Genomic DNA, 27,636 nt, shown 5'->3' with positions numbered 1-27,636 from the left:
GATCGAGTCCCGCATCGGGCTCTCTGCTCCTTGGGAGCCTGCTTCTCCCTCTGCCTCTCTCTCTCTGTCTCTCATGAATAAATAAATAAAATCTTAAAAATATGTATATATTGCAACTTGATTTCAATAGAACGGGTTTCCTTTGTAAGCCTTTATATTTTAAATTTACTCATTTAAAAACGTGAGTCTGAGCTGGGTCTGTAGGCTTCACCAGCAAGCAGGTCCATGGCACAGATGACGACCTTGGATGAACGCCCCTGTACACCGGTAGTTGTGTCTATTTCTTATTTCTTTCCATTTGCAACCACTTTCTTCTTTTGATTTAAAAAACTATATATTTTTTTACATATACTGAAATTACAAGAATAACTTAAGCTTATGTGAACCAGTGAAGCAAGGCAAAAAGGTGACCCAAGAGTCGATACGGTCACCTCCTCCGTGCCCCTCAACGTCTATGCCCTGAAGAAACCCACCACACCCTTCCCCTTGCTTCTACAAACACACGAGGGCTGATTTATTGCTTGCTTTATACCAAAATAGAATCATTCTACACACATTATTCTGTAATTTATATTTGTCACTTGGCAATTGACACTGCAACACAGACATTCCTACAAGTCTGTGACTACATGTTTTTCTAGTTTCTTTATATGCACTTGTATAAAATCGTATGTGAATGAACCCCCATCGTGCACGTCATGGTGCTTTGGCACAGACTTCCCCTCTTGTCCGCCTCCTCGCCTCCCTGACTTGTCTTAGTTACCCATCGCTACATAACAAGATAACTTGGAACCTAGCAGCTTAAAACAACACATTTATTGTCTCAGAGCTTCGGGAGGTCAGGAGTCCGGGAGCACTGGGCTGGTTGGTTCTGGGTGGAGGGTCTCTCATCAGGTTGCAGTCTGGAGATTAGGTGGGGCTGCCATCATCTGAAGGTTCGACTGGGGCCAGGAACTCTCAGAGTCCACGTCGCTGGCAGGCAGGTGCCAGCTGGTGACAGGAGGCCTGTGTCCCTCACCAAATGGGCCTTTCTAGAGGGTTGCTGAGTGTCCTCACAACATGGCAGCTGCCTTCTCTCTAGGCAGAAAGGGAAAGCACGGTAGAAGCTTCGATGTCTTTTATGAGCCAGCCTCCAAAGTCACCCATCTTCATTTCTGTGCTGTTCTACTGGTTACTCAGGTCAGCCCTGCTCACTGTGAGTAGGGGCTTTGCCAAGGTGTGAACGCTGGAGGCAAGGCTCACCAGAGGCCCTCCTGGGCACTGGGTCCTCAACCACCACCTCCTGCAAGGGCCACCTCCCCAGATCACTCATGTTAACAACCTTCTATATTTTGTTCCATGCTGATAGGAACATGTGCAAACAGATCCATGAAGTACCTACGCAGACTACTTACGAGGGAGGTATTATTAACATGAAAATTTTTAATATTTTTGAGCATTTCATATGTCTGTGATTTATAGAAAGTTAATGAAATTTGAAATAAGTATTTTTAAATATTTAAAAATAAAGAAACAGAAACTCTGGTTCAAGATCATGTGTCGAAGAAGTGGAGCTGCTGGTTTTCGGAGCCAAGACCGGCGGACTGCAAAGCCCACAGTCTTCCCAGGACACTGAGCCAACGTCACCGCCTTGTCTCGCTGCCTCCCTCTTGGTGACAGCCCTGAATCTCCTCCCAGGGGATCATCCCTCATTCTGATTGTTCGTGGGAGTGAAGACTCATGGGGTCAGGGCTTCTCTTCCAGGTCCTGTGCTCTCTGCTTAAAGCCCTTTGCGAAAACCTGGTGCTACCCACTCAACCTCTCCCATTAACTTAATTTGCATCTGCTCTGGGCCTTATTCCGCCACATTATTCCTCTTCCTAATTTTACAACAAAAAGAAGTTTTCTTTATGCTTTTATTCTTGTGAGTGCAAATACAGATCAAGACTCCAGGGAAGGTAACCTCACCCCCTTCCCCACCCTCCCCAGGAAACAGAATGCGGGAAGGGGGAGCACTGGAGCTGGGCTGGCCCTGTGTCTTTACTTCCACTGCCTCCCTGCTTCTCAAGCTCTTCTTTCTTTTTTTTTTTTTTTTTAAAGATTTTATTTATTTATTTGACAGAGAGAGAGACAGCGAGAGAGGGAACACAAGCAAGGGGAGTGTGAGAGGCAGAAGCAGGCTCGCCACAGAGCAGGGAGCCGGATGCGGGGCTCGATCCCAGGACCCTGGGATCATGACCTGAGCCGAAGGCAGCTGCTTAACGACTGAGCCACCCAGGCGCCCCTCAAGCTCTTATTTCTAACCTTCATTGCCACCAGCAGGTCCTAAGCGGATCTAGGTCCTTCGGTGGCCCACCATGGGACAGGCTTTCAACAGGTGGCAAGGGGATCCCCCTCCTTGCACCGGGTGCTTTGCGAATACAGGAAGAGCATGCAGTCTGTCCCTAGACCTGGACACACACAGATCGCAGCGGACTGTCCATTCCACTGACGCGGAGGAAGTGCTGGGGGGCGAGCCCGGAGGACAGAGCGGGTGGTGGGCAGAGCAGCTCCTCGCAGGCGGCCTTTCCTTTGTGGGGGGAGTATGCAGGGTTTCCCACAGACGTCAGCAGGTGCCCTCTGAGAAGGGTTCCATGGTCACCCAGGACAAGGGTTGGGTGAAGCAAAGGAAAATGACATTCTCCTACTCCGCTAAAGTGCACTGTGACCCCAGGGCAGGGAAATACGTGCAAGGTTTCTGAAACAGAGTGGACCCCGGAGCCCTTCTCCCCCTCCCCCAAGAAGTATCCTCTATTCCCTGGAGCGTGGCTTGGGAGCTGCTGAAGCAGGGTAATCTAAGTTTTGTTCTGACCTCAGCAATTTAAAACACGCAACCAACAATGGCTGTATCCTTTGTTTTCTTCTCCTTAGGTCAATAACGAGATTCCGAGAGGTTTCTGTCTTGCCAGAATTCTTTATTTATTTACATTTAAAAAGAGCGGGGGGAAGAGTACAACCACCACCAACAATCTCTCTCCTTTTTTGTACTAATATACTTGGGTCTCGGCCTTTACCTTGCTGGAGGGAGCCCTTAATTACTCACAGGCTTTGCCAGAGCAGCCCTCGGTTCACCCATACCACTGTTTACACTGAAGCCCACATTACAGAATTCCACGGATTGTGGTGCCTCCGTGTCCTTCTTTGGAGACTAAGGCTGTGCTTTCAGCGACATACACAGAAAAGTTTAAGAAGTCCCAGTCCCTTGCTGGAGAACGCATAGATCTGGTGATTGGCCCCTCTGCCCTGAAAATGAGGACGCATTTCACCCTCTCCCCAAGGCCCCCAGAGATGTCAGTTAAGATTTCTCATTAGCCACTCGAATGAATTATCCTGCTGAGAGACTCTACAAGCGCCCCCCCCACCCCAGCCAGAGCGCCATCAAAGCCAGACCATCGCCTCGAAATGGATGATGACCGTCTTTCCCTTGCCTGGATGGGCCTCAAAATCAGCGTTTCTAAAGAACACCAGGAAATGATGGAGCCTCCCCCGCAGGAAAAACACTTTTATGGATGACTAATCAGCAATAATGCTGCAAATGACCCGTCTGCAGAAATCTTCAGTGCCTTGAGATCTAAATTACTCTAATTTTTCTCCCCAAAAATTAGGTATAATATTATAATTTCAAGTAATGCCAGAGCAATTTCTCCCTTCATTGGATACCAAGCTCAAGATGTTACAGGAAAGAGAAATAGCTTTTACCGCTGATATGAGAAATTTAAAAGACAGACAAGTGTGAGCAAACAAAAGCTGTCACATCAAATACTGCGGGGCGGGGCGGGGGGGGGGGGAGAAAAATCTAGAAAAAATGCCAGGAATGCTCACGTCTAAATAAAGTCATTTATTTGTTATTTTAACCCCTTCGCTGTCAGTCGCGGGCGAGGCTAGCGAACCCTCTGGGGGCGGGAGGAACTGGAGGAGACGGCTCTCTTGGGCTCCTCACAACGGTGGTCTGTCAAGGATCCTCTTAGTCCCCTGGTCCCCTACAGGGTTTCCAAACACCAAGCACACCGCCGATGCCTCCCTGCTCCCGACTCCTCTGTGAGCATCACTTCCTCAGAGAACTCAGCCGTGTCTAATTGCCACCCCCTTAAGCAAAGAAGCTGGACCCCGAGTCCCCAGAGGGCAGCAGCAACATACCGTCCACGTGCATCGGTAGATGGCAGGTGTGCAGCCGAGGCGGCGGAAGTCCCTTCTTGGATTTAGTTTCCTAGACGGCTAACGTGCAAGCAACTCCAAGATACGACTCCTTCGGGGGAGGGGGACTCTGCGAAGGACAGCTGGGAAAGGGGAGAAAACACAGCCTGGACAGCCCTGGGGCACGTCCCTTGCTCCTCCCTGGTCCATAAGCCTGTTTCCTGTGTCAAGACGATGTACTTTTATTTAAAAAAAAAAAAAAAAACAACTGAGTAAGATAAGGTTGGTGCAAGACCATCGCTAATGATGGTCTCTAGAAATAGAGGCAAGTATTTCCAGTGAAAATGGATTGATCGGGCACCGATTTTTGCACACTTCAGCAGGCCCCGAGATGAGAAAGTCACAGCTCTGTCCTCAAGAATCTACCCCCTCCACCCCCACTCTCTCTGCTCCAAGCAGTTTTCCAACAAACTGCTTGGGCAGTGGCCCGCAGGACCTCCCAACAGAGAGGATTCCACAGACGCAGCTCCTACCCGCATACAGACACCTTGATGTGCCGGGTCTCCAAACTTTCTCCCAACTGCCCATCCATTCCTCCCCAGTAGGGGGCCCACCTCGAGCTGCCACGAACCTGCGGCTCCCAGAGGGCAGCCTGGGAGGTGTCCTGGGTCCTCGCCCCTCCCTGCAGCCAGCCAGCTCCTCAGCACGGCACCCAAAACCCCCCATGGTCATGAGGTCCCCTCCACCTCCAAGGCCTTGCACCCTCGATCACCCCCCACTCAAACACGCTCATCTCTGCTCAAGATGCTTCCTTGAGCCCTGAGCTCATGCCCATTCCCACTCCGGGCTCACCCCCTCCTGTTTTGGGGTGCCCAACCTACCTGCATTTCCTCTCCTCCCCTCCTTGGTACCATGCACTGTGCCCGACCAGGTTTATGCACTCGACTGTCCTACTAGTGATGAATGCCTCATGGGCAGGAACCCAGCTGCTCTGCTTGGGAACCCCCAGGGCCTTGTACAGGCTGTGAGGCAGGGTAGGTCCTTAAACTGGGACCGCGTGAGAGATGCCTAATCTATATACCAAAGCAACTCCCTTGGATCTTTAACAGGTAATGCTCGCTGGCTTGCCAAAGAAGTCTGGTTAAATGAAATGCTTTTCAAAGATATTCACCAACGGGAGAAATGGGCAGGGTCTCCCATCCAGAATCACAGACTGCCTGGGGCTCATTTGACCATTTCTCCACATTCCGCAGATTCCTCCCATCCTGATGCACCTTTGTCTTGGGACCTTCTCCGCTGCTCCTCCCCTCGTGCAGATTGGCTGTGGGTGGCAGAGAAGGCGCCTCTGTGGTCCCCGGCACCTGGTGGCGGCCACCTGCTTCCCCACAGCATCTCGGCTGACCCGACTCCCTGGAGCCGGTGCTGGGGGGAGCCGCTCCTGGGGGCCTCCGCCCGTGTGAGGCTCTAAGGGACGCGAGGGATGTGCAGCCATGTGTTCTCAGCTCAGACATTCTGATGTGGGTTTCTGTGTGGGAGACGGAAAGATGCACACACTCCCGCAAGTCTAGGATTTGTGGCTTGTGTTATCTTACAACCTCACATTTGGAAGAGGTATTTTAATTTCTTGTGAGTTGTGAAAATAATTATGTAATTCTGCCACCTTCTTAAAACTAAGATATTTCAAACTGACTCCTTGTAGTCTGGGGCTGACATCCTTAAGGGGACTCGGCTTTTTTTTTTTTTCTCCTTTGAGTTTTCAGCCAATTTGTGCCAAACAAACTCTTGAGTTGTTAAAACAGTTTGTGATGGAGAACCATCTTGCATAAAAAAGTAGAGGAAAATCCTTCTTCCCTCCCAAAATTAACTGTCAACAAGGACTTCTTGAAATTACAAATGCTGTTGGCGGTCGCCAGCGAAGCCCACTTTTCCGATTTGTTTTCGGGCTCCCGCGGTCTCTAGTGCCACCGGATTTCTCCATCATCCTGCCTCACTCTGTTTGTCCCTCCCTGGGTCTCCCTTATTTGTCTTCGGTTATTTAAGAACCTAGGGAAAGGTTCAAGAAGATTGCACCAGCAAATGCCACTAGGAAGCTCTCAACGGCATATTTTAAATGATTGTCCGAAAGGCACTTCTCTGTCGAAAGCCTTCCACTCTAGATTTACCCCGGCCAACCATTAAGTCACTTGGTCGTCAATATTTCTGAGCATCTGCAACATCCCAGACCTCATTTGGGGTTCTAGGGACATGGAGCAAACAGGCAGATGAAATCCCAGATCCACGAGTGACCATAGGGGCATTTATACTTTAACATCACCCATGGCTGACTTCGTGACATTCACACAAGGTGATCGTTTCATTAAATACAGCCCAGAGACTGTCAGTAGTTAGGATGTGTTTATCATTTGTTCCAGGGCATAAGTTTTTTTTTTTCTCATATGTATTTCATATTCCTAGCTGGAGAAATATCAAAAGAATCTGAATATCACCATCTGGACGTTACACCATGGGCTCCAGTGGGCAGGATTAGAGCCGGGTTTCTCTTCTTCCTCTAAAAGTGTGTTTCTTCTCCTTTGAAATGAGCACAGACATGGTTGATCCCCTGATGAGACCGACCCAGGCTCCAAAGGGCACTGAGTCTCTGCCCTCCATCCTCGCAGGCTCCTGGGATTCTCCAACGCAGAGGAAAGGGGGTAGGGTCCCTTCAAGGACATCTGAGCATCCGTGACTCACTCAGCCAATAAGTCGAACATGCTCACATACATGATACCAGCAACACAGCGCCCCACTCCTCACGGAGCAGTCTGCTGGTCTGCCCGGCTCCCAGGTTGTGCCGTGGAGCCCTGGGGAGCCATGCTGATGTCGAAAGCATGCAGTCGCCACCGAATGCTTCACAAGGTGTCCCTCCCCTTTACTAGCATTCCCCTCGCTGGTGTGTAATGGTTACTTTTGAAACTACTGGTATTCTTAAGGAACAGAGAACATTAGCTGTTATTTGAAAGCACTCACTTTTTATACCTCCAGTATATCACTTTTATGTTTGTAAGTCTCTCCATGTCCACCCAGAATGCTTTCATCCTCTCCTCACGTGGTTCTCTCTCCTGCCAGACCAGCCTGGGAGCTCCTGAAAGAAGCCTCGGCACCTGGCCCATGAGAGACGTGTGAGACACAGGGTGATTTTTAAAATTAAAATTGTATTTTTTTTTAATTTTTTTAAATTACTATTATAGACATAGCTAGAAAAATGTGGCTATGGCCCATGTCAGAGAGATTACTGCCTGTGCTCTCTTCTATGAATTTCATAGTTTCAGGTCTCTCACTTAGGTCTTTAATCCATTTTGAGTTTACTTTGGTGTATGGTGTAAGAAAGCGGTCCAGTTGCATTCTTCTGCATATAGCTGTCTAGTTCTCCCAGTGCCGTTTCTTGAAGAGACTGTCCTTTCCCCACTGTAGATTCCTGCCTCCTTTGTCATAGATTACAGCCACTGTGGAAAACAGGATGGAGCTTCCTCAAGAAATTAAAAATAGAAATATCATACGATCCAGTAATTGCCCTACTCGGTATTTACCCAAAGAAAATGAAAATCCTCATTCAAAAAGATATATGCACCCCTATGTTTATTGCAACATTATTTACAATAGCCAAGATATGGAAGCAGCCCAAGTGTCCCCTGGTAGACAAATGGATAAGGAAGATGTGGTATATAGATACAATGGAATATCACGCAGCCATAAAAAGGATGGGGTCTTGCCATTTGCGACAATGTGGATGGACCTAGATGGTATCATGCTAAGTGAAATAAGTCAGGCTGAGAAAGACAAATAACATATGACCTCACTCATATGTGGATTCTAAAAAAACAAACTAATAAACAAACAAAAAGAATCAGACCCACAAACACAGAGAACAAACCGATGGTTGCCAAGGGGCGGGAGTGGGGAGGGGACAAAATGGGTGAAGGGGAGTGGGAGACACGGGCACAGTGACGGGAAGGAAAGGTACAGCACAGGGAACGTAGTCAATGATACTGTAATAATGTTGCACGGCGACAGATGGTAGCTACACGTGTGATGAGCACAGCATAACGTACACAATTGTCCAATCACTATGCTGTGTACCTGAAACTAAGGTAACACTGCGTGTCAACTAGGCTCAAATTCAAAAGTTTAAAAATTTAAAATAAAATAAAATTGCATTTTTAGCTCTCCCCTGTTAACTATTCGTTAACAGTTTGCATTGTGTGTAGAGTCCATATTGATAAATATAACATTAGCTCTTTCTTAAATTTTCACAGGACAAATTCGGTTCGGAAACATGCTCTGCTGATCATGCAGGGATGGTGTCCGAACTGGGCGAGCGTTCCTAAATCCCACGGCTGTAAACGGCGACCTGCTACAGACGTCTATTTCAAGCCCAAGTTCGAATCGCCTGCCATGGTGAAATCGGCCCAATAACCCTAACTTAGGCCCAATTCGTATTTATCATTAGATAGTCTGTAACACAAATGAAGGACTCCCAGACGCCTCTTTAATGCTGAGAGGCAGAGCTGCTCATTCCTGAAGCTTGACCTCGGATGAGGCGTCCAGGCTCCCCAAGCTGCGGTTGCCTCCCCCGTGAGATGGATGTGCTAAGAGCACCCGACCCACAGGTCGGACAGTGGGAATAAGTGAGACATCAGGTGAAGCCCACAGAACAGCCTCGGGCAGAGGCAGCCGTTAACTAAGATGTTCGCTCTTTAATCCCTTTGGCCTCAGGATGACGCTACTGAAGATGCTTACAGACCTGCAGAAGGCTTAAGCATGAGGTTCTCTTCAGGAGGAAGAAATCTATAAACCGTTGTAATGATGCATTTTATAATAATGCATTACATGACCCCTACTCAGAACTTCAACCCAAAATGCTGTCTTTCCATAAACAAGACTCACACGGAGACTCCATTTACACAAAACAAACCAGCTTCATAGTCAGATGAGATCAAACAACCGATCGCTAAAAATGTTTTACACAAACTGGTTTACGTTTGTGGACCCAATCCTCAATATTTTTTACCAAGTTACCTTCAATATGTCATCAGAAAGGTTTTTAGTGGACAGCTTTGAACCTAATTTTATAGTCTGAGGGTACATTAATAGCATAGTAGGGTCGTATATTGTATATGCACTTTCTAAAGTATTATGTATAAGATATTCTAATGCTGGGCCTATCCTGGGCTCAAGAAACAAAGCCCCTTGACATTTATAACATGATCTAGCTCGGTTATCCAGACTGAACTGGGGAGGGAGTCATCTGGATGTTTTTTTTCCCATGCCCTTATTTAATATAAGTTGGAAGGGTCTTTATTGGGGCAACAATTCACGGTCCAAGTTGGGTTTCTCTTCTCTCTGACACAAGGATAACTGCAAGGTGGAAAAAGCTCTCTGTGGAAAATACCATGCCCGGGAAAACAGATCTGTGAAAGGCAGGACTGGACAATCTATGTTGGCTCCCGTGACCACTGACTTCCATCAAACATTCTATTGCTGTTACTGCCTCCAGCATTTATAAGAGTAAACTGCTCCAGAAAGCGACTGTGTCTTTCTCAACTGAGATGTGCTCTTATCACACCAAGTGGCATCGATCACCCACCCAGCCCATACCCAGGGAGAGCAGATTCCTGCAGCTAATCTTGGTGACATTAGCTGGTCTTCACACAGCAGAAGGAAAGTGAGGCTCTGGAAGCTTCCAAGGCTTGCCCAAGGCCCTGTGCTGAGCCAGATCTGTACGAGGTCATCTCTGGGCCCTTCCCTTACACCTTGCTCATGCCTCTCTCTGCCAGGGACGATCCTGGCAGCAGCACCCCGCCTGCCAAGTAGGCCTGGGGAACTGGCCAGCTCTGGGGCCCTGGATGTTCCTTTCCATCAGGAGGAAGAGGAAGGAAGCCTTTCTCTCAGGTCCCCCCATGGTGCCAATGAGCCTCTGCAGCCCCCACTTCCCGAGCCCTTTCTCCACAGCAGCCGCAATCCTGCAACCCAACAGAGAGCCACACAGTCTTCCGATTTCGGGGCAGCGTTCACGGTCATTTCCTAGCTCGAGTTAGCTATAGGGAGTTGAGGCTGATACCAGCCCTGCTGCTGTTCCCAGACAGCCTGCAAGAGGTACAAAGTATACATACAGATGTACACACACATACTAATAATCTAATAATGTCCAGGAGCAACAAATGCTTCCATCTCATCAGGACTCGGATATTGAGAATGTACATGATCACATTAACAGGTAACAGGCTAATACTCTTAACATGGCATTAGAGAAAAGTACAAATCACTTGCAAGCCCAGGATCTGGCGACCTTAGTTTTTCTGATTTTGTTTTTGGAAAACTCTGTCTTCTCCTTAACAGACTGATTACATCATCACACCCTTCACTAAGTGTCAGGCACCGGGTTACCCAGGCCCTCCCTGGGTTATCGGGTTAATCCTTACAAGAGCTACCTGATGAAAACATGGAAGCCCAAATCTGCTGCAGATGAGGGGACATAGGTGCAGATGCAGGTGACCCGGAGGTCACAGCACCGAGCTGAAGCCCACAGCTGGACCCGAGGCAGTGGGTCTCCACTGCTATGGTCTTCTCGGGCTCTCACTGAGCACAGGTTCCAAGAGCTTCGCAGTCTGTTATGTAACTCACCTTCTCCGCAGGGCTGAAGAGTAGAAATGAGTGCATACTTTCCATGAAGAAGGAGCTTGTCCCTGTCCATCCTGATCTATAGGGACCTATATAAAAAATATAGATAAATTATATCTTAGTGATTGATAGACATAATACAGTTCACTGAAAAATGATTCCAAACAATAGAGAAACGACTCCCCATCCTTCACAGATTCAATAATGGTTTGGTTGAGGCTTACTATTAGTCAACGGGAGTGTTGGACTCTGGGAGGAAGAATAAAAAGTATGGGGGGGGCCCTCTCTTGACCACAGAGATCAAAGTCAGGTTCTGATCTTATCTTTTATCTGATCAAAGTCAGAGAAGCGGCATATTCCAGAAAGTTCTGCTTTCCATGACATGAGCTCGGGTCAGCACTAGAAGCTCACTTATCAAACATGGAGGAAGGAAGACTAATAGAATACTGTGTGTGAACGACCCTGGAATTAAAATTTTTTAAAAATAAATAAAATTTTTAAACTCTATGTAAAAAAAAATGGAGGAAGGAAGGAAGAAAGCATTTCGGGGGATGGAGGGGACCCTTGAGCTTTTGTCTCATGGCCATAGAGAAGGCTGTGGTGACATGTGACATGTAGCAGTCCCGTTTGCTCCTGGGAATGAACAGGAGCCGACTGAGCCGGATAGCAGATGCAGCTTCACGTGGAGCTGGTAATATTGCTTCTGCTTTACTATTTTTAAGATGCCATAAGACTGCTCTGTCTTTAAAAAAAAAAAAAAAAATTACAGATTAACTTAAAACCAGTGGGGTAGACATCTCTCCTCTTCTTTCAGGAGGAGAATTTTGGAATCACTTAAAAATCATAGCCTGCGTCCTCAAACATCATGGCTGCTGACTTGGGTATTTGTCTTTGAGCGTGATGAGCTTCGTGCTGAATACTGATTTGAGGTGTGGTTCACTGTGCTGCAGACTTAAATTGTCCTTCCCACAACTTTATCTGAGAAGCCTGACAATCACAGGACTGGTTTCATTGGGTAAAACTCTGCTATCTGCAATTTACTCTGACAGGCTCCACAATTTTAAGTGCAATTAAATCCTAAGAATTTGCCCAGAAGAAAAAAAATTCTATCACATTAAAAAAAAAAAATTTAAGAGAAGGTTAAAAAAAAAAAAAGAAGAAGAAGAAGAAAAACAGTTGAATTGAACAACTAATTTCTAACTGGTTGCTCTTCCAAAAAAAAAGAAAAGAAAAATGTATTTGGCTGAGCCCAGAAATCAATTTCGCTGTATAGGCAGGCAGCTCTCTCAGCCGGAGAAGGAGGCCTGCCGGGGGGTCACAGCCTGCTGACTAGATGCTCAGCCACTGCTGGTACCCACAGGTCCAAAGCGAATGTGGGAGAAAAACAGGAAACTTGCAGAAAACGACCTTCAGAAGCAGCTATCACCTGATCTCCCCTCAGCGGGAGCAGAGCAGCTGACCCCAAAGCAGGTGGGAGCTACTGGCCTCCCTTGTCGCTGTCCACATCCTCACCCCACTGTCGTCATCATAGAGATGGGACCCAAAGAAATAGCCCAAGCAGACCAGGCCAGCCTGCCCATCTGACCAGATGCAGGGCCAGTGGGCCAGACAGTCTTCCTTTGTAACCGTCTAGGGAATAGACTCAGAAGCGTAACTGTCTGACTGCTTGCCTTCTGGGACATTCCAGTTGCATTTCTAATCCACAGCCAGGGTCACTGGTGTCCTGGAAAAGGACCTGTGTCCCTACCCCTTCTTGGCATTCCATACTTGAAATCTTTATTCAACAGGAAGCTAAGCTGACACCGAAACAGCTACCTGGATTACGTCTGGGAAATCAGGTTTTTCTTTAAGAGATGTCAAATTATACCTAATGTTGGGGAACATTTCATATAAAATATGCATTGAATTCAGCAGAACATCTTCGAGGAGACACCTTCAAGCTTCCTAACTCTCATCACTGAGGGGCACGGAACTCAACAGCCCCAGCCCCCTGGCCCCTGCCCTCTCCACCGCCATCCCACCCTCTCCCCAACCCCAACTAGGGGTTACTGGTCCCCGGAGAGACCAGCCGTTTGATGGTCTTCCCTCCTCCCAGCATGCCCCATGCATAGCACTGACCGCCCCCTGCAGCCCTACCCCCCGAGACTTCTACCACTGACAACCCTCAAATGACCTTGCCCATCTTTCCCTACCAGGCCCTGAATTCGCTGGAAATGGGGACCACCTCACTCACTTCCCAGCACCTCACAGGGTGCCTGGCACAAGGCAGGGTTCCCAGGGATGTTTGCTGAAGGCTCCTTTCCTTCAGAGCTGCTAAACTGGGCACTAAAAAGCCTCCTGGGTGACATACTTCTCTTGCTGAATATCTTCCCTGACCGACTACAAGCCCAGCGAGGGCAGAGACCATTTACCCCAGTGCTTTGGCCCGCACTTGGACCCGTGAGATGCTCAGTAAATGTTTACTGAATACATGAATTAAAGACAGTACTAGGGGCACCTGAGTGGCTCAGTCGGTTAAGTGGCTGCCTTCGGCTCAGGTCATGATCCCGGGGTCCTGGGATCAAGCCCCACATCCAGCTCCTTGCTCAGCGGGGAGCCTGCTTCTCCCATGCCTTCTGCTCCCCCCCACCCCTGCATTTGTGCTTGCTCTCTCCCTCTCTCCCCCCTCTCTCTGTGTCAAATAAATAAAATAAATAAATAAATAAATAAATAAATAAAGACAACACTAATACAGAGATCCTGAAAGTATGACTCGAAACCTTCAAACATCCCTGCCTAAGAGAATATTAGAAAATTGTCCATCGGTGCTTCTCTTTTGTGGGTGCCTATTAAAGTCTGCAGAACTTGACCTTGAACTTGCTGCAATCTAGCATGGTATTGGACAGATCAAGCCATAGGGAAAGAGGTCATCCCACTGACATGTCATGAAGAAACAGGGATGAGGAGCTGATGTCTCATAATGGAGAGGGGCACCCTGGAGCCCCTGCCCCCCACTTCTTGGGCTGTTTGTTGCTTTTTCCTGGACAACCCTCTCTTTCTCATCACCCAGTGCTGTCCCCCTTGCCTCTCTATCAAGGCCAACTTACTCCCTATGACTCAGCTCAGCTACTGCCTCCCAAGGACGTGTTGCTGGGCCCCTCCTCATCCCACCTGGATGAGAGTCCCCCATAAACACACCCGCATTGATGCATCTGACACAACACCCCTCCCCTGTAGCCGGCACCCCGTGGCCCTCACTGGGCCTTGGGTCAGGAGGGGCCGAGACGATTTCTTCTTTATCTTTAGGCACTGCCTGAGCAAGCTCACCCAGATTTGCTGTCACCTGTCCCTGCAACCAGCCCTGGACCCTGGCTCTCTTTTCCCCAGCCTACACCTTCACCTGCTTCCCCTCATTTTAATCCCACAAAATGAAGTCGATCCTTCCCACATCAGAAGCCGTGTAAGCACCCAGAGGTCTCCCCAGGGAAGAGAAAGAAGCATGAGAAATGCTAAGGGGAAGTTCAGATAGAACGTTCCCTCGGGGCAGGTGTGGCCTCGGTCTCCTGCCACAGCTGAAGTTCACCTCCCTGTGGTCAGGCCTCTCCCTTCAGCGGGCGCTTCGGTACGCGTGTCGGGTCAGTAGAGAGGGGTGGGGCAGGGTGCCACCACCTAGGCCCCCGTGGCTTTAAGGGACACCTGCTACTTTTGGCAGCTCCGAACTACACACCGCAGTGGCCTCTTTGAGGATTTTCTCCTAAGAGCTGCCTTCCGTTGCCTTCTGTGCCCTCCCCGTCCGGTCAGTCACGGGGGACGCTGGCCCTCAAAGGCCCTTCCCCCTTTATTAGCATTAATACTGAACCCCAAAAACGGGCATTACGAAAACAGGGCCGCTTTGCTTTGAGCACTAGATGGACTCCTGAAGAGTCCGTGCAAAACAGAACCCTGGCGTGGCGGCCCTCGGTCCCACGACCGACACTGTTCTTTCAGAAGCGCGTTCCTACAGGTTGCGGACTCCCGTCCAACGTATCAAATCAAACAAAGCATTCTGACCCTTCCCGAGTGCACACGGCCCCTGTGCACTGAATTTGCTTGTAGAGGCCCTATTAGAAACTTAAACCCACAGACAGCTCGGGACTTCTCTGATGAAATAAACAAGTGCTAATTAAAATATACATCACATTCCCACTTAAATGGGGAATGCTATTTCTGCGCAAAACGGTCCTGTCTCTTAGGACGGTAGATGTTTATTATTAGCCCGTACGGGGCACACAAACTCACGGAGTCAAAACTGGCCGGGATGGTGGAGGTTATGTAACCCAACCCTCCACCCCCTGCAGGAATCCCATCCACATGCTGGGGGCTGTCATCATTTTAAGGACCTCTTAGTACCTCAGGTTCTATTAGTCATGAGCAGTTTATTTTTGTTCGAAAGGTCAGAGGCAAATGAAGGCGCTTACAGCTTTTTTTAAGCATGGGAGCCTTTCCCGGCAGGGTAAGGGATGAAACCCGGCCATCGGCGGTCAACTGCTCTCCCTGGCACTGCGTCCAGCCCTCACCTAGGGCAGGACGTGGAAATCCGCCTCGGGTGTTAGTACCGGGCGCTTTTAATACACTAAAGCAAGGTCCTCGGTCCATTTTTTCCTGAACTGTCTGAAAATACATAAGCATTCTTGAAACAATGCTGAGGTACCACCTACAATTAAAACTGACCGATGGGAGAGGGTTGTAAAGGACCTTGGAGCTGGTGCCTTTTTTGTTTCTTTGTTTAAAAGAAAGGTAGGGGGCGGTCCTATAATCCAGATCCATAAGCCCTTACACACACGTGTCCAAAACTCCAAAGAACTCTGAAAACCGAAGTTGTTTCATACACTTAGCACATTTCCTGACATGAGGCGACTTAGAGTCTCCATTCTGTCCCACTTGGGGTGAATATTCATATGATTGCTGTGAAAACATCCATGTCTTTGATAAGGGGGTGCTTCCCAACTGCGGAATCCCATACTATCCAGTATACATGATACACTATTTCCTTTCTAACATCAGGGAAAAAAAAAATCCAAGTTCTGGAAAACATCCAATGCCAAAAGTTTTGTGGACCAGTGTTGTCAAAGTCTGACATAAGAAGGAGCCTGGCAGATGATAATCAAGATAAAGGAGAACCTAAACTGGAGAAAATAAGGAGGTCTGCGCTGGGGGTTACAAGTGGAAACCTTGACCCAAAGCTGTCTCTGAGAGACACCCAAACACACGGGCACCTGTTCCCCGGGTTGCTGGCCCAAACTTTAATGTTGGTTCTGGATTGAACCGTAAATCTGAAGTAGGTACTTCTGTTTCGTTTCTCTTTTTTTCCCCCAGAAGGACACCAAAATCAGAACATCAAAATACTGTCCAAAACTAATGCGAACAGGATCAGGGTTCAACTACAACCGTGGTCAAAGAGACGAGGCGAGGAGACAGTCAGAGGATCTCATGGATGGGAGAGGCTTAAACCACCCATCCACCTGTTAAACACTCTTCCTCAGGGAGGAAGGGAGGAAGCTCTTCAAGTCTTTAAACCAGTTGGAAAATCACATCACGTGCACATCTTGACCTAGCGGCACTCCAGATACAGCCATGCATTGTGAATATATACGTGCGTCTCCCTTTGATGATTTTGCTGGTGCTTACAAGGATGGGCTGAGACTCTGATGCTCCACGACAGGGTCCCGGTTCTCCACTGGAGATGGCGACTCTCAGGGTGGCCCCCTTCAGAAGCAGAGCGCTTGTCTAAATACACGTCTGCCTGATTTGGGGAACCTGGTGAAGTGGCCAGAAATGATACCTTTCTCGTGGATGGGTTGTTAACATGTGTTCACTGGAATCGAAATGCTAAATGTTCCTCCTTCAAATTCCCGAGAGCGTGCTTTTCACTTCTTCCTGTACCACGGCAACTGCTAATCTCTTTGTTCCCTGAAGAGCTTCAAAAGTGGATTTGTTCACGTCATTTCTGTCTTGTTACTTTAATCGTGTGCTATTGACCAGAGTGGGATTTCTCCTCCTCTGCAGAGCCAGCCCCACCACCAGTGTGCTAGTGGGAGGCAATGGAGGTGGCCTGGGAGAAGGTGCTGGAGGGTCCCGTCCACCTCCCAGAGACATCAGGGCCACGGGCCTTTGCCAAGACATGACAGCACTTGAGACTTTCTGAGGCTGTTTCACAGGAATCTGCTCCTTTTCTTGGGCAAATCAAGATTATCCAAAGCAGACTGATCTATTTGGATTTCTGGATTTGCTTTTGTTTTTTCCCCCACTTTCTACTGCAGTCCAACTGAGTCATCCACATTTTTTAAACAATTTAAGATTCCATTTAATCGAAATAGTTTTATGTCGGTTTGAAAAAGTCCAGTGACAGGTCCTGTGAGTTCAACAGAGAAGCATGTCAGCTTCTCCTGGTGCCTTCGGCAAACGGGAGCATTTGTCACTGTTTTTTTTCTCCTCCCTGCTTGCTGAAATGTGATTCTGATTTATAAATCGACACCCGATTGACAGATGGATGGCCTACTTTCTGGGCGCTGGCTGCTGACAGGGCCCCAAGACATGTGTAAAATGATACCTGCTCTCAAGGGGTCTTCATTGTTTTCTTCTGAACCAGAAACATTCCCAAAGCCAAGCTACAATACGAGAAAGAAGCAGGGCAATGAAAGACAGATGGTGTCACCAGGCCCTCCGTGAGAACCCAGTGGTGGGGACGGTTCCCCGGGAGCCCGACGCAGGCCAGGCCCACATGGGTCCGAGAGACGATGAGGCAGGAGTCTGACAGGTGCAATGTGGACAGGCAGAGAGGAGGACGTAAGGTGTTTCGGGGAGGCAGAGGGTGGGAGGGAAATCTAGAGGCAAGAAAGAGAGAAAGAGTCAGCTGAGGCAGAAGATTGTAAAGGCAGGGCTGGAAGTGCCTGAGGCTGGGATCTGCAGATCCTGAAGCTTGCTGTCTGTCCTTTCCTGCCCAGTCCACAGGAGGCCCAGATGTGGCCAAGCAAAGGCTATGTAGACAAACCGTGTGGCCTGGCTGGAGGTGTGGTGTGTGCACAGAATAAGAGGTCAGAGGCCCAGTCGCTGGCAACCACAGGGCCAGGAAGGGCAATGAAATGAGAGAAAAGCGGGGCAGATTTGAGAAAATTTTCCAAATCATTGACGACTAATACAAACTACTCAAAACATAAACATTCAACTTTGCACACGCATTTTTAATTACTCCCTTATGGATTTAGTATGCAGCCCACTCCCCCTATAACCCATGCTCATTTCATTACCATCGAAATTATAATTCCTTAATTATGAGCCTATCACCTATTCTTTCCTAAAACCAATCCAGAAACCACCAGGTAGGAACTTCTAGTTAATAAAATGAACATCTGTGATGATGCACCAGGAGCAAAATCCTAATTGTTCTAAAACTGGCACTTTGCTTTGACAACCAAGTACCTATTTTTTTTTTACAAAAAAAAGAAAGAAAGAAAATGTTTTATTCCTTTAAAACACCTGCTTTACTTCTTTTTTGACTTCTGAAGAGATTCATTTTTATTGGCAAGAAGAGAAGTCACTCTCTAACAAAGGAAAAGGTGCTCTATGGAAGAGTTGCCCGCTACATTAAATAATACACAAGGATATCAACCCCAAACCACAAATCAAAGTGGGGCCAATCCCGTTTTCCCACATAAAAGCCCGCAGTCTGATAACCTCACTCCTTTGGAATTAGGCAGCCTGAGGAGGCTGCAATTCTTGCTACTCGAGGGTGGCCGCACCACCGCGCTTCTGGACAGCCGGATTTCCATTAGAATCGCCTTCCCTCATTCACTGCCTTCTCCTCCACCCCCCTCCACCCCTGCGCAGTTATTCAGTGAGTTATAATTTGGCACTAAAATTCAATTAAGCTGAAACTTTGGTCATATGTGGCCTTTTTCTCAGCAACGCGCAATTTCTCCCACCCGTCTTCCAAATGTTAGCAGATCGATTTTAAAGCGGAGGAAGGCAAAAGTTTACTGGGACCAAGCTCTCCTTTCTAGAAACCGCCTGGGACTCTCTACAAATTCAAAGACACGCAGCGCGGGGTCAGTGCACCAAAGCGCTCCAAGTTTTGACAGCGCTGGTGGACCCGAGGCCTCGGAGCGCCCCGCGGCCAGTGCCTCCCGCTCGGGCGGCCGCCCCGCGGCCAGGACACCGGCGCGCCCCGATGGGAGTGCGGCTTGCAGGCCGCTCGCAGCGGAGCCCCCGCGGCTCCCGGTGAGCGGGCCAAAGTCTGTCCAAGCATTGAGACCCCATTGAGGACTGTGGGAGTTTGGGCGGCTTAATGGGATTGTGTTCGGTGCTTCAGGCGCTCCTTTAAAAGATTCCATGGCACCGACGAGACTCCAATAAAAGGGCCTCTCTAATTGCTCTCTGACTTTCTATGAAACTTTCTAAGCTGTGCTGACATCCTCGAATACGACTATGGAATTCAACAGGGGAAACCAAGGGGGTGTGCGCAGAGAAAGCGGTTCTCAGCGAGGCATGTGTGGGGTGGGGGGTGGCTTGGGGGAGGGGAGATGGGGCGGGTGTGAAGTCTGTGCCGGGAAAAGAAAAATATGAGTGTTCTCCTTTGTGTGCGGACGAACAGCCGAGCGCGGGAGGTCGGGGCCGGGGTCACGCGGCTCCGGACTGCAGCTGCCGCCGTGGGGCGGGGGTCCCGGGCGGCCCCCGGGCGTCGCGGCCGGCGGAGGCATCAGCATTCCGGCGGCGCGGGCGGCCGCTGTCCTCGCACGACCCCGGCCCGTCCGGAGCGCGCCACGCTCCAACCCTCGGGGCGCCCGGGCGCGGGGAGCACGGGGCCGGGCGCCCGAGCAAGGTAAGCACCGCGCGCCAGCGCCCCTCACCCCTCGACAGGGCGCACGGGAGGCTCAGGCCGGCCCCCGCTGCCCGAGCCCCGCCGTCCCCGCGCTCCTGGGGCCCGACGCCCAGCCGGGACCCCGGCAGCCCCGCCGCCGCGGCGCCCGGCCTTGGCCTGGGCCTAGGCTTGGCCTGCGGGGCCCGCGGCGCCTCACTCCGGGCCCAAGAGGACGGAACCGCCTCGGGGCCCGCTCGCCCCTCTCGGGAGGGGGCCCACGAGAGCACAGGTGACCTGCCCAGGCCGCCCGCAGCGGGGGTCACCCTCCCTCCGCACCGCTCCGCGGGCGGCGGCCTTACCAGGGTCCCGGGCCCGGGCGCTGGCGTCCCTGGGGCCCTGTGCGAGCCCCCGCCGCCCCCTCGAGCGCTCCCGTGCGCAGGCGCGGGCCGCAGGGGGCCAGGCTTCGGCCGGCGTGGGCGCGCGGGCGTGGGCCCGGCCTCGGACGCTGCCCTGCGTGTCCACGCGGTCACCCGAGGGCGAAGGCACATTGGGCGCTGGGGGGCGGGGAAAGAAATGGCGGCGTCGGCGAGGCCCAGGCGCCGGCAATCAAAGGCTGGGGATGGCGCCCGCCGCGTTGCCCACGGCCAGGCCCAGGGCATGAAAGGATCTTTATCCTCGAGTGACACGGCGGCGGTTTCCTCCTGCCCCCCCGTCCCCGCGGCCCTAATTGGGGCCGGCTGCTAATGTGATTAAAGGCCAGTTAAATGTTTCTCGGGGCAGATGGTGGGAAGAGGCCGAGACCCCTGCCCCCTCCCCGGGGTCACGCCGGGCCCGTGGTCAGGGGACCGGTGGTGGTGCCAGTCCCAGGGCAGCCTGGCCGGGCGCCCGCCGATTGTTCACCCCGAGGCGGGGAGGCCGCGGGCGGGCTCCTGGGGCTTTATGTAAGCTGGTGGGCTTGGGGCCCGGCCGGATTTGGGGATTCTTTTCGCACAGTTTCCATTTTCTGGCCTTTGGAACTGCGCCCTGGGCCCTTGGGGCCCTCCCCCTCCGGTGCCCGGCGCCTGCGGGGCCCAGCGGCGGAGGCAGGCCTGGGGGCGCGGGGCGCTGCGGGTCTGGCAGGCTCGGAGCAGTTCGGCTTGGGGTCTCCCCACTGAGGACAGTGACTCAGGATGGTGGTGCTGCGGAGGCCAGGCAGGACCCCCGACCCGCAGCGCCCCCAGGCCTCGGCGACAACCGGGTTCCCACGTCGGCGACGGCGTGGGTGGTCTCGCCCTCCCTCCCGGGAGGGCTGGGCGTCGTGGCTGCCCCGGGGCGCAGGGCCTGGGAGCCAGTGTGCGCGCTGCGCTGCCCGCCGCGCCCGCTTCCGAGGGCGCCCAGAGGCCCCGGGGACCCCTCCCCAAGCCCGCCTGACCTGGCGGAGGCTGTGCGGGGGGCCCCCCAGACAGCTCCGCTGCGCCCCGAGCGGAGAAGGCCGGGCCATGCCCGGGTCAGCGGAGTCAGAGCTCCGAGCCCCGGCCCCACCGCCCGCTCCCCGCCCGTGGCCCTGTTCCCCCGCGGGCCCGGCCCTGCGCTCGCGCGGGTTCACGGCTCGGGAGTCCCCGAGCGGCCAGGAGCGCGGCCTGCCGAGTCCCCGCGGCTCCGAAGTGGCAAATCTGGAACCAGTTAGGATGGGGGCAGCAGATAAAAGCCGAATGGAAGCCCGGCGGAAGAGTGAGCTCGGGACGGTCCGCCAGGTGGCCCTGGCCGTGCGCTCGGGCGGCGGCGGCGGCGGCGGCGCGGGCAGCGCGGGGCCGGGCGGCGCAGGTGGGACGCGGCAGGACCCACGTCGCAGGCCGCGCACCCTCTTCCGGGCCCCGCGGGGCTCTGCCCGCGGCCTCCGTGCGCCGCGGAGGGGGGAAAAGCCAGCCCGCTGGAAGGCCGCGCGGGGCCGGGGCCGCGGGACGGCGGGAGGGCGCCCGGCGCTGCGCACGGAGCCGGCCTCGGGCGCGCACGGAGAAGGCCGCCGCCGGCGCCCCCGCCGCGCTGCCCTCCGAGCACCCGGCGCACCGCCGCCTTGAGAACTGACGTTAACCAAGCAAGCGCGCTTCCGTGGAAATCTTACATATTGGCTGTTTACGTTTTTCCAATATTTTTTGGAATAGTCTACAGAACTTCCTCACATCTAACAAATGTCAGACTGAGCAGATCAGAAAATATGAAATAAAAAGAATGACATTTCAGTTTAAGCGGAGTGAAAGCAAACGGTATTTCTTAATAATATTTTTGCCAGAGTGTATTGTGGGTCTAAAATTTTGTCATGTTCAAAATACATAATTTTTTTGATACTTAAAATACACATTTTGTACATTTTTCAACCAAAAGAAGTAAAGCATTTAAAAAGCAAAAGCCGAAACCAAGGAAAGCCTGCAGAGAAAATGGTGAGGGACCAAAGCCTTTCTCCTGCTCTCCTATTTTTTTCTTTTCCTCCTTAATAGCCTGAAGGAAAACAGAGTCAAAATAAAACAATTTCATATTAAACTAACACATAGATGGAATTAATTCCTTCCCAGATGGTCTGAGGGACCTGGCTGTTTTAGTGGGCTCAGAAAATGCTAGATTCAAGGTGATTTTCTTTCCTTCAGCTGCTCAGGGAATTGTAAACAGCGTCAGCCTCATGATTTGTTTTAATCTGCTTATTGAACACAGATAAAATTAGAATCGTCCTTCCACTTGACATAAACATGGCACAGGGAAAAGTCATCAGTGTTTTTAACCAAAGGAATATCTGTTTTTGTTTTGTACAAAACAGTAATATTTAACTAGTACGTAACAAACCCAGTGACCTTGCGTTTGTTTAAAACGGCAAATGTTCTACTGTCAGTAACCCCAATGGCTGTAAAAAAAAAAAAAAAAAAATCAGTTTTTAAGTTAATCTTCCATTTGCTCTTTTCCAGTGATCTTGTGTCACTAAGCAAGCAGCATAGAGTAAAACAAATCATTTGTGTGTTCCTGGTAAATAATTTTTTGAGTCTCAAAAAATCAAAAATATGTCAACTGCTGCTTTTTAGGAAAAACCTTTAAAATGGACAGGAGAGGGGAAAATACGGTTTTGTTGACACTGGGAAAACTGCCTCTGGATGGGGAGGGCGCGTTGTGAGGCTCTCGGTGCTCCCGGGCGCTTCTGCAGACACACCCCGGCCCCGTTACAGTTATGACGCCGGTGATGGTGTTATGAGCCAGACAGGTCCGTTGTGCACCTGCAGTAGGGGAGGTGCCCTGGACCATGCACACGGGACCCACACCCGCCCGGCCGTGTCATGGTCCCATCTGGAGGACCCTCTCCGCTTTACAACGTTTTCTCTCCTTTAAACACTCCGTGGTGGCCCGCTCAGTAACATGACCGGGGACCCGTTTGTCATTTTCGCACACAAAGCCATAAGTAACCAAAGTCTGGACCAAAACTTAGAATCAGAGAAGCCCCCAGGCTGCTTTGTCACATCGACAGCCCGTAGTCTGAAGAGCGGGCCAACCATGGGACATCTTTGTTCATAGCCCACAAAGGCGACAGCGCGTTCAACCTCAGGCCCGATTACGCAGTTGCATTTAGGTGTGAGTGAGAGCGTTTGGGGTTTTTTGTTTGTTTGTTTCCATCTTTGGTTCTGTTTCTCTGGGAAAACTAAGGTCCCTTTCACAGCACTTGGGCCCGCCTGCACGGCAAACGGGAAATCCAGCCAGGACAGGAGGGGGACGAGGCCTCCCTTTGGGATGCCAGTTTGCTCTGGGCCTGTTTATTACAACTGAAGGTTTCAAGGTGCCTCAAATTGCCCAAACCTGAGGCCCATTCCCAGGAGGGGAACGAACGCTTCACCGCCACGAAGAGGCCCCTGCAAAGTTTGTCCAAGAACCTTCCCAGCCTTCCTTGTGGGGGTGGGCCCCCGACCCTCTCCAAGGAACAAAACAGCCAACTCACATATTTTGAACACCCAGAATGTTCAGTGATATTGAGAAAAGTAGACAGCTGGCCTCTGGCCTTGGAGACCTTAAAACGATGTGGCCATAATAGACAAAAGAAGTGACAGAGTCTGTGAGTGCTTGGGGGAAGAAGAATGCCCTGCAAGGTAGGCAGGGTACATCTGAAAATGGCCACCCAGGGGTTTGTGGCCCGTATCCAGGCCTCTGTGGTGGGAGCGGGACCATCTGGAGGAAGCCAGCAGATCCGGGGGGCCAGCCCCACACTCCAACCACAGTTAGTTCCGGACTGAAAAACAAATCTGATAACCCCAAAAGCCTTCCTCCAGGTGCCAACTGCTGGCAGGAGGGAGCTCAGACGGCTTCCCCAACAGGCCTCCCAGCCCAGCCGGGCATTTCTTGGCCCCTGCCCATGTCATTGCCCTGCCATCCCTCTGCTCCCCAAGACACTCTCCTCGGCCACCAACACTGGCTCAGGGATGGGGAAAGGCTCTCACTCTGCTGGCTCCCCATAACCACATGGGGTTCGGTGCCTCTCAGAGCAGGCCAGCCTGGGGAGGCCCCTTTAGGGCCTTGCTTTGGGGACCTCCGGAGCACCCCTGGCCTGCAGGTGAGGAACAGTCACATCTCGACACCCCAACCTCTCAGACCCCACACAGCGGTGCCGCCACCTTGCTGAGCCAGCCCCATTGGTGTGCGGGTGGGGGCACATAGCGGAAATCCTCCAGCACGTCCTGGCTCCTGTCCTGTGCCCAGCACTGGCGTTCTTGTTCCGAGAACAAAGGCCCGGAGGCCCCTGCAGAACAGAGAAAGGCTGAGGGCAGTGGCTTTCAAAGCTTGCTGACCGTGGCCAGGGTAAGAAATACATTGTGCCTCTCAACCCAGTGCACACAGAATGGCTACGGATAAAATAAGCAATGAACTTGTTATACATGTCTAACAGAACGTTTTCACAAAAGAATACTTCTCCTTCCGTGCATCGTGAACCCTGATGTTTGTTATCCCTTTTCGTGTCTTCTCAGCGATGGCAGCCACCTACTAAAATGATCCCATGACCCTAGTGGGTTGCAGCTCAGTTTTTGCAGAGCTGAGGCTGTGTGGGCTGAAGGAGCTTGGGACTCAATCTGGTGGCACCCTCAGTCCCCGCCTGCTACCTTTGCGTCCCCCCCATTTCAGCCCTAGAGTCAGACCATCTTGCTGGGATTCTTAGAGCCATGAAGCTGGGGAAATCACCTCCCTCTGCTGAGTTTCTTTCTCTTAGAATGGGGGTGACAACACCCACCTCCTAGGGTCATGGGGGGGATCAAATGAGATCCTGCACGAAATGAGGGCTGGACTCAAAGCACCCAAGCACCTGTCCCTTTCGTTCCTCTGCCTCTCGGCTGCACCTCTGGTCCTGACCAGGTTGCCAGCCCCAGTCTGCCTGCCTCCCAGTGGGATTCTCCCCCTGCTGGCTCCCGTCCCGGCTTCCCTCTGGGCCACCTCCTCCTGGGTTCCCACTGCAGGGTTCAGTCCAGCTCAGCATCCACCGAGCCCCGATTAAGTCCTACTGCCCTGATGGAACTCCAGGTGCTATATCCCACACCCGTGGACCACCAGCTGTCCTCTGGGCGAGACCCTAACAATAGTACAGCATTGGATATGGGTGGTTGCTCCTCTCCTCATGTTGTAGATCAAGTACTGGGGACCCAGAGGGGTGTTGCGCAGTTAGTAAGTATAGAACTGGGATTAGGCCAGCTCTCCTGGCCTTGGAATATTGTCACACTCCACCTGATGTGCAGCCCCTGGGTCCACGCCCTGCGTCCTCCCTGGAGCCAGGCCGAGAGGACTCCTGCTTCACGCTCTCTCCCCAGCCACCCTCGGGAGATGGCTCCTCTCCTGGGGTTGAGGGATGATCCTTGGGGAAGGGACAAGGAGCTCCCTCAGGCAACAGAGGGAATTATTCCCTGGCCCGTCTTCACCTCCTCAGCCCTGAGAGGGCTGACTCCGTTTGCCTTTGAGCGTCCCCCACTTGGGGGCAGAACCACAGTGTTCCTGCACCCCCTCACTGGGCTCGCTTCAGAAGTCACAGACATGGGACCAGGACGGCTGCCCTGCGTTCTCTGCACACAGACACACATGTACACAAGTATGCATGCACTCACACACACACATGCTTGCCGTGTGCATTTTAGTCGGCAAATTACTCTCACACCCTTTAACCCCTCCAGCCTTCCTATAATCGGTAAATAAACATTAGGAAATAGATGGCTAACTCGATCTTGAGGGAGGCAATAGAATGTTTGGAAACATGGAAACTGGTGGAAGGCCTCTTTCCCTCAAGTTTTTTCAGGCTTTATGAGCCTCCAGTGGCCCTGAGGTGGGAGGTCGCTGTGCAGGGACAGCAAAGGACAGAGTTCTTCTGTGGACCAGGCCCTGCTGCAGACACCCAGGTCCCTGCCCATGGAGCTGACGTTCTAGTGGGAGATGGGCAGGCGGTGCAGCCGGGATGGACTGTGTCTGGGAGCAGGCAGTAGCCGTGGAGGGAGGTGCCAGCAAAGCTCTGGAGGAATGTTCTGGCACCTGTGCCTGCAAAGGCCTAATCCAGGACCAGGTCCAGTAGCGGAGCAGGAAGGAGCTGGTCTGGCTGCAGCAAGAGGCAAGTGGCAGAAGAAAGGGTAAGGAAGAAGGAATGATGGGGTCTCTCTGGTCCTCCAGCCCTGAACGTGCTACCTTCCCTGCCCCGCCTCTGAGCCCAAGGGTGCTGCAGGGCCCCTCCCCCAACACCCCCACCCCACCCCGCCTCTCAGGGCTGCAGCAGGGCACGGTAACCCAGTGCCAACCGACCCAAAGGTCCATGATGGCTCTGTGGAGCCAGCCCCGTCTGTGTGCCTCCTGCAGTCTGTCCTTCTGAGTCCATTTTCCCTCGTAAGGATTTTCCCTTTTCCTTGTTTTGTTCCTCTGACAGTTTTTATCTCTTTGAAGTTGCTCTTGTATGATCCAGCTGTTGCGGCCTGCCATTTTACTCCCTCTCAGGCCCTTCCAGGGGGTGCTGAGAGCAGTGGACACCCCTGCCACGGCTTCTTCGTGGCCTTCGCTGCCCACCTGCCCGCACCGGCGGAGCGCCAGAGGGACGACCAAAGCCCTGGCAGGGCTCGAGTCATTCTCCAGGCTTCGAACTGCAATGTGGGGAAGCTCCTGCACCCCCATTCCCCATGCATAGACGCATGCGTGCACACACACACACACACACACACTTACACATGCCTGTGGTCCCATGAGGAAAACCGTTTCCATCCAGGAGTGAGCTGCCCAGCACCTGCTGACCCAGCGTCGCCCTCCGAGCCACTCTCAGGGCCAGTGCAGGATGCCTTCTGAGGCTCGTCCTGACCCTGGGGCCCGGACACTGGTGTTTTCCTTGAATCTGTCCACCCGGAAAGCAGGTGCCATAGACCCGGGCTTCTGCCCCCGCCTCCCCTGCCCAACGGTCGGCTCAGGTGTGGGGCTCACCTTCAGCATCTATGAGCGCTGCCATCTACCCACCTGCTTCATCCACGCATCGCCTCTGCTGGACAGCTCTTCACAGTGTGGGCAAGCATTCTAGAAAATGCTTTGAGCTCCATGGGCCCCCGGGGCCCCAGGCCGTCGGAGATGATGAAGCTGGACTTGCAAGGCAGACAGGCAGTGTGCACAGAGGTGGGCAGCTTCCTCTGAGGGTGGGGACCCGGCCCTCCCAGGCTCCCAGCCTCCCAGCCTCCCGCTGGCCCTCACATGTGCCCTGCTCACCTCGTGCTTCCCTCTTGCTCTCTATGCCCCGCCCGCTGGACTTTGGATGCATTTTTTTCCCTTCCTGCCAACCTGTCACCTTGGTCACTGCCCTTCACCCAGTGCCTCCCTCAATATATTTTCCTCTGAGGTTTTCCGCCAGCATAAACCTCCAAAGTTTTTGCCTTAGTGTGTATTAATATTCATATTCTTAGAGGCACAAAAACCCCAAAGCAAAAGAACACCTTATGGTGGCAGATGCCCAGGTGAAATTGGGATCCTGTGGCCGGGTCAGCCTGTCCATACTGCCCAGAGCTTGC

The 27,636-nt window shown here is 51.9% G+C and overlaps 1 long non-coding RNA gene across 1 annotated transcript; it reads right to left on the bottom strand.

Moving 5' to 3' along the window:
- Positions 1 to 850: 850 nt before the first annotated feature.
- LOC118002302 lies at positions 851 to 27,359 on the bottom strand. The gene is made up of 3 exons (XR_004677012.1): positions 27,095 to 27,359; positions 10,813 to 10,898; positions 851 to 1,077 (listed from the first exon to the last, which is right to left on the bottom strand). It is a non-coding gene; the product is annotated as an uncharacterized LOC118002302 (long non-coding RNA).
- Positions 27,360 to 27,636: the final 277 nt, after the last annotated feature.

The sequence above is a fragment of the Mirounga leonina genome, unplaced genomic scaffold (assembly GCF_011800145.1).
Source record: "Mirounga leonina isolate KUSES-001 unplaced genomic scaffold, KU_Mleo_1.0 Mir_82, whole genome shotgun sequence".
NCBI classification, from domain to species: Eukaryota; Metazoa; Chordata; class Mammalia; order Carnivora; family Phocidae; genus Mirounga; species Mirounga leonina.
Note: the sequence above shows the minus strand (reverse complement) of the source record. Positions and strands in the feature narration are given on the sequence as shown.